Source organism: Leptonychotes weddellii, chromosome 12, assembly GCF_054177405.1.
Source record: "Leptonychotes weddellii isolate Sample4059 chromosome 12, ASM5417740v2, whole genome shotgun sequence".
Classification (NCBI taxonomy): Eukaryota; Metazoa; Chordata; class Mammalia; order Carnivora; family Phocidae; genus Leptonychotes; species Leptonychotes weddellii.
This window is the reverse complement of record NC_138380.1, coordinates 18,738,803-18,745,704: the sequence shown is the minus strand read 5'-3', so window position 1 is coordinate 18,745,704 and position 6,902 is coordinate 18,738,803. Positions and strand designations below refer to the sequence as shown.

General features: G+C 48.2%; 2 long non-coding RNA genes across 2 annotated transcripts in view; one reads left to right on the top strand and one right to left on the bottom strand.

Moving 5' to 3' along the window:
- Positions 1-1,091: 1,091 nt before the first annotated feature.
- Positions 1,092-2,236, bottom strand: LOC115944469 (uncharacterized). Its single transcript, XR_004079018.2, has 3 exons — positions 2,036-2,236; positions 1,849-1,926; positions 1,092-1,230 (listed from the first exon to the last, which is right to left on the bottom strand). It is a non-coding gene; the product is annotated as an uncharacterized LOC115944469 (long non-coding RNA).
- LOC145716478 (uncharacterized) overlaps positions 1,144-6,902 on the top strand; it is a 28,965-nt gene continuing 23,206 nt past the window's right edge. Inside the window, exon 1 of the long non-coding RNA XR_014139136.1 lies at positions 1,144-1,237. This is a non-coding gene — a long non-coding RNA (uncharacterized LOC145716478). The remainder of the gene's footprint in view (positions 1,238-6,902) is intronic.

Below are 6,902 nucleotides of genomic sequence, written 5' to 3'. Positions count from 1 at the left end.
CTGGGATCGAGCTCCCTGCTCGGCGGGGACTCTGTTTCTCCCTCTGCCTTTGCCCTCTCTCCCCCAGCTTGTGTGAGCACTCTCTCTCTCTCTCAAATAAATAAATAAAACCTTTAAGAAAACAAACAAAACACACACCTCTCGAGGGTCTTGGCTAGAGGCCAGGAAGCTTCTTTAGGATAAATGCTCGCATGAGGCTGTTAGCAGGGGTCTCCACCTGCACTGAAGCTTTGGTCCCCAAAGGGGTCTGGTGTGGGGGGGTGGCATTCAAGATTTGGTGATTTAGTGGTACAAAGCATGGGTGTCCTCAGACTCATCTGTGTAAAAACTCATACCCTGATGCTCAGAGATCTTAGTATATTAGGTCTGGGGTTGGACTCAGGAGTCTGACTTTTATAAAGCTACTGGAAAGTCAGGTTTATAACCCCTTCTTTAGGCTGTGGCTGGGATAGGACAGTGGAGAAAAGGCAGTGGATTTCAAGGTGACTGGCTTGTGGCTTCATGGGAGAGGGTGGCTCTCAAAACAGCCAGCCACTTGCACCTTGCTGGAGTAGGACACAGAGAGCAGGGTCTACGCCGGGTCTTCTGTGGCCTGACAGAGCTCTGTGGACTGGCTGGCCTGGCTTGACTGAATCATGGAAAAGCTGTTTATTCACCTTCTTGGCCAAACATCACCAGAAAGATTCACTTCAGGAAAGAAAGCAGCTCTGTATCTATGGCAACATTTCCAAAAGTATGCTCTGGAAACATGAATTCAAAGTAATTTATAAATATTAATGCATAAATATTAATTTCAAATGTAGAGAGAAAGAGAAAGAAGAAGAGATATTGACTCATGATCAACTCAAATTAAGATACACTGGTGTAAAAATAAAGTGTGTTTTTTTTAAGTAGCTTACTCAGAGATTTTGTTAAGATGACTTTCTAGGTGGGGTGGTGTTGCATTCAGCATTTCCCAAATAGGCCACGGAGCTGTTTTTGTGAGCCATCTCTTCTCTTCACACTAGGGTTCTGGGGAGCATTAGTTTGAAAGAAACTTTTTTTTTTTTTAAAGGTTTTATTTATTTGTCGGTGGGGGGGAGAAGGAAAGAGAGAGAGAGAGGAGCCTGATGTGGGACTCGATCCCAGGACCCTGGGATCATGACCCGAGCAGAAGGCAGACATTTGACTGAGCCACCCAGGCGTCCCTGGAAGAAACTTCTTTACAGTTTCCCTGTTCTTCCTCTCCACCTACAAGGTAAGAGAACAAATTGTTGAGACCTCAAACCAGGCTGGCACTCTTCTTTTTTCTAAGATTTTATTTATTTTACTTGAGACAGAGATGGGGAGAGAGAGAGAGAGCACAAGCAGGGGGAGCAGCAGAGGGAGAGGGAGAAGCAGGCTTTCTGCTCAGCAGGGAGCCCGACTCAGGGCTCGATCCCAGGACCCCAGGACCCCAGGACCCCAGAATCGTGACCTGAGCCGAAGGCAGACGCTTAACCGACTGAGCCACCCAGGCACCCCTAGGCTGGCACTCTTAACAGGAGTGAAAGCCTTATTTTTATGTATAAGGCACAGGTATCCTTATAGTACATAAAAAGATAGAGGGTATGTATCTGTGGTATTAAATTTTATGGGGCAGGGAGCAGTTGCGGGGGAAAGAACCTCCTCAACGAGCAATGCTGAGGAATGCTGGCAGACTTCCAGCCAGTCAGACTGGGATTGGGGGACAGCTCTGCCACTGTGTGACCTTGAGGTAAGTTATTTGAGCTTCAGATTCTTCCCCTGGGAAATAGAGATTCTCACCACCTCATGAGATCTCTGTGAGCTTTACAGAAGGTGTTTGAAAACCAGAGGCTAAAGACATACCGTTAGGCCTGCACCTTTGCATCCATTGTGGGATTGCCGCAGAGTTAGCTAATCATCTTGGGCTTTTCTGCCTTTAGGCTGTAGACAGAAGCATAAAGATACATGAAGCTTGGTACAGCAGGTCTAAGGAAACAAAAATGGGAAAATACTATTTTAGCTTGTAAGGTAAACAAAGAAGCAATTTTACCTGGAAGGGGGTCCCCAGCAAGTCAGAGCAGGCACTCAGGGGTAGCTGCAGCACCACCTGCGGGGCGCTCCACTGCTCCCCTGGGCAGCAGGGTCCCAGAGCCCAGGGAACAGCTACTTCATCTTGCAGGCCCAGCCTGCTGGGTGTCAGAGGCTGGATAGACACTGAGGTGGGTGAGGCAGGCCGAGGCAGGAAATGTCCGCTACACCTAAAAATAGTGTGGGAGGGAACAGGAAACAAAACTTTGGGCCAACATGGAAATGCTTTCTGAATTATCAGGAAATCAGGATTAAGAGCTGTGGGGGCAGACACCACCCTGCAGCAAAACTGCAGTTCCCTGTGAGCCCTCTCCGTGGAAGGAAATGGAGGAAGCCAGACTTGGTCTCTGGTGGAGAACGGGGACTAACTGGGAAAGCATTAGGTTCAGTCCTTTGCTGCATTACTAACACAGCATATCTGTATCCCCTTGATCTTTAATTGCATGGAGAGGCAGGTCTTTACTAGGGTGGCCAACAGTTTTCTTGTTCCTGGACTAAAGGGGTTCTCAGGACATGGAACTTTGAGTTTTAAAACCAGGGAAGTCCTGGGCAAACTGGTAAGTTGGTTACCTGACACTTAACACAGAATGCTTAAATCTCTCAAACTTCAGTGCAGGGGGTTCAATCCTGCCTACACAGAGCATCACCTGGGGGAGTTCTTAAAAATCTCAGGACCTAGGGGTGCCTGGGTAGCTCAGTCGGTTAGTGTCTGCCTTCAGCTCAGGTCCTGATCTCAGGGTCCTGGGATTGAGCCCCATGTCGGGCTCCCTGCTCAGCTGGGAGCCTGCTTCTCCCTCTCCCTCTGCTCCTCTCCCCCCCCCTCTCTCTTTCAAATAAATAAAATCTTAAAAAAACCCAAAACATCCCAGGACCTAGACTGAAGTCAGACCAATTAATTTAGACTCTCGGGGTGGGACGCAGGCATCTGCATTTTATTTTATTTTATTTAGGATTTTATTTACTTGAGAGAGAGGGAGCCAGCACACATGAGCAGGGGGGAGGGGCAAAGGGAGAAGCAGACCTCCACTGAGCAGCGAGCCCATCCGATCCGGACTCCATCCCAGGACCCTGGGATAATGACCTGAGCTGAAGGCAGAGGCTTAACTGACTGAGCCACCCAGGCACCCCCAGGCATCTGCATTTTTCTTTTTTAAATTTTTTTTTATTTATTAGAGAGAGAGAGAGCACTTGAGAGAGAGCATGAGCAGTGGGAGGGAGAAGCAGGCTCCCTGTTGAGCAGGGAGCACTGATACAGGGGCTTGATCCCAGGAACCCAGGATCAGATGCCTACTGACTGAGCCACCCAGATGCTCCCAGGCATCTGCATTTTAAAAAAACTCTCTAGGTGGGTGATTCCTGTGTGCAGCTAAAGCTGAGAGTCATGGTTTTACTGTGGATTAAGTATCACCTGGGGCCTGTTTTCCGGGCTTCCCCACCAGAGATTCTCAATATATGATCTGCAGTGGAAGCTGGGGACGTTTCTCTTAAAACTAAGTCAGCAGTGATACCCATGCAAGGGTTCCCCGGGCACACTTTGTAAAACACTGATCTAGAATCTTACTCTCTTGTAGATCTATTAGCTTTAAACAGAAGGGGATGTTCTGATCAATCAAAACATATATTCAACAACTACACACTGGAGGACTATAAGATGATTCAATCAAGTTCCTCTTCTAAAAGCAATTAACTTCTAATGAGCAAGACAGACACACTTTAGGGCAGCTGGTGACAAGTCATCCTTGGAGAAAAAAATCTAGGATTGAACCAATGAATAGCATTGGGTTGAGCACCAGAATTCCTGGGCTGTTATCACGACCCATATATTAATGAGCTATGTGTGCAACCCTGGGAAAATGATCCCCGTTTGCTCGTCCTCATCTTCCTTAGCCGTAAATTGCATGGTTTGGACGACCTGGTTTTCTTTCTTTCTTTTTTTTTTTTAAAGATTTTATTTATTTGACAGAGAGAGAGACAGTGAGAGAGGGAACACAAGTAGGGGTAGTGGGAGAGGGAGAAGCAGGCTTCCCGCTGAGCATAGAGCCTGATGCGGGGCTCGATCCCAGGACCCCAGGATCATGACCTGAGCTGAAAGCAACCGCTCAACCGACTGAGCCACCCAGGCGCCCCTGGACGACCTGATTTCTAAGGCCCTGCTTCGTCTGAAGCTGACTATGAACCTGGTCAGCACATCTTGTTTGGAGAGCAGAGTATGTAGGGCTCTGGGCAAGCATGGGGATGCTATGGGCAAACTCCTTGTATCCTGAGAGGAGGTAACAGCACTTTTTGCTAAAAAGAAAACAGGGGTGCCTGACTGTAGAACATGCGACTCTTGATCTCAGGGCAGAGCTCCCTTAAAAAAAAAAAGAGAAAACACGTTTCCATGGGGAGAAGAGAGTTAAGTCATAGGGTCCCACATGGAGGTCCCCATTGGGACCTAGGGGGCACCTGAGTTGACTATAGCATTTGTTGCAGATGGTGAAGGATAGAACAGAGCCTTCCAGCAGGTGTACTAGCTTGCTAAGGCTGCCATAACAAAGTACCACAAACTGGGTGGCTTAAACAACAAATTTATTTGGAGATCAAGTTGTGGGACCATGCTCCCTCAGAAGGCACTAGGGAAGGATCTGTTCCAGGCCTTTCTCCTAGCTTCTGGTAATTGCTTAGTTTGTGGAAGCATAATGCCAGTCTTCACATGGAGTTCTCCCTGTGTTCAAATTTCTCCTTTTTATAAGGTTATCAATCATATTGGATTGGGGGCCCAGGCTACTCCAGTAATGATTCATGTTAATTGATTATATCTGCAATGACCTTACTTTCAAGTAAGGTCACATTCTGAGTTACTAGAAGTTAGGACTTCCACACAGGAAATTGGGGGGGACACAATTCAGCCCACATCAGTGGGGATGCACTAATAGTAACAGCTAAACAGATTCAATTACTGAAGAAGGCTTAGAGGTACAAAATGATAGTGCTTGCAAACCTACAGTTTATTATAGCATAGCAACATCATCAAAGCAGAGATACCATCACAGCCAGAGGCTGCTCATGGCAAGGGGCCTGGGGAAGCCAAGTCCCAGCTCCTATTGCCTCCCTCTGTTAAGGTCTGTGGCAGGGCATGCTCTTTCAAATCAGGAACCACCAGTGGGTACCTGGAACACTTCAGAGCCCCAGATTCTTGGTCCAGATTTCTTGTAGCTTGTCATGCAAGCATATCCTCACTATATAACCACCTCCAAATGGCAGAGCCTCTGGGTGGGTGGCGGTGCTCATCTAGACCAGGTGCAAATCATCAGTCTCATTGCTATCAAAGCACAATTCTCACAAGCTCGTACATACCACCCCAAACTCCTCGGGGGCATTGTTATAAAGCAACACTATTAATCAGTGTGCTCATGCCTTAACCAGGGTCAGTCCCAGGTGAATCCCAGACCTGCTGGAATTAACCCGTATAGCCGGGGGGCGGAAGGAGTTCACACAAGTGACCCTCTTCACTAGGTACTGAGTTCCTCCTTCTGTATTTCAATATGTGTGAAATTCACGTGGACCTTAAGAATAAAAATCTGAGGCTGTTTGAGAGACTAGGCCATTCTGTTCCCTTTGTCACTGGCCTTGGTTTGGGGGCTGGTGGTTTAAATTTTTTTATTTTTATTTTTTTTTAGTAATCTCTACACCCAACTTGGGGCTTGAACTCATGACCCCGAGATTAAGAGCCAGATGCTCCTCCAACTGAGCCAGCCAGGTACCCCTGGGGGCTGGTGGTTTAAATCTAACTTTTATGTGCATGTTTTTTAGGTCTTTTGTAGCTCCAGCTACTAGGGTCCCTTCTTCCTTCTTGCTGCTTTCCTGAACCACTGCCCAGGCATTTTTGGTCCAAGATGCCTTCAGCATATGATGTGTGGGACAGAAGCCTCCATGCCTGCCCTCTGGAACTATGCTGACAGTCCCTTGCTGTCACAGGGAAGTGGGCGTGAAGGGAAGCCCACTGATGTGAGTGAGCCCAGTGGCCTGAGCAGGTGCCGAAAGGAACTTGCCCATGCTCATTTAGCTTCAGGAGGGCCATCCAGAACTGGGGGTGCAAAGAGCCTGGGCAGCTCTTGGGAGCAGGAACAAGAACGAGTTGGAGTCCTGGTTCAGTTGACTGATGGTCTGTAGGAAGCAGCATGCTAAGGGCCACTGTAGGCTCAAATAGGCAGTAAGAGCCCCAAATCCCAGGTATAGGGGAAGCCGAGGGTCCAGCTGCTTTCCATAGCCATTTCTTCTACATGGAGGTAGAGCAGGAACCAGAATTGGGAGTGAAGCTTGCAAAGTGAAGTGAATAGTAGAACGAGCAGAGCAAGACAGCTGGTAAGGCTGATGGGTGCTGAGTCTCCAGAGGGTCTCCATTATTTCCAGCCCACCAGGAATAGCCCAGAGCTTGGGAACTGGCTGAATCTGCAGAGATGGCAAGGGGCCCAGGGAGAGGTGACAGAGGAGGAAGCCAGGCAGGCTTCCTGAGACAAAGGGCAGAGAAGACTGAGGCCTCAGTGGGGTTTCCTGGCAGTGCTGAAGCAGTGTTAGAGGTGGAAGATGCCAGGAGCCAGAGCAAGGGGAGGAGGGACTCTTGCTCCTTCTGGGAACACTTGCAGCCCTGGCTGAGAGGGGTCTGCCCGATCTTCCCGGGTCCCCAACTAAACCACATTTTCTCTGCCTCTACTTCTTGGTGTCTATAGCTTAGCCTTATTTTATAAAATTCGCCCCTGTTCACCTCCACCCCTAACTTGGACAGACACAGCCACGGTGTTTATGAATTTAAGTTTTGTGTTCAGGAAGATCAAAGTAACAAAAAAAGG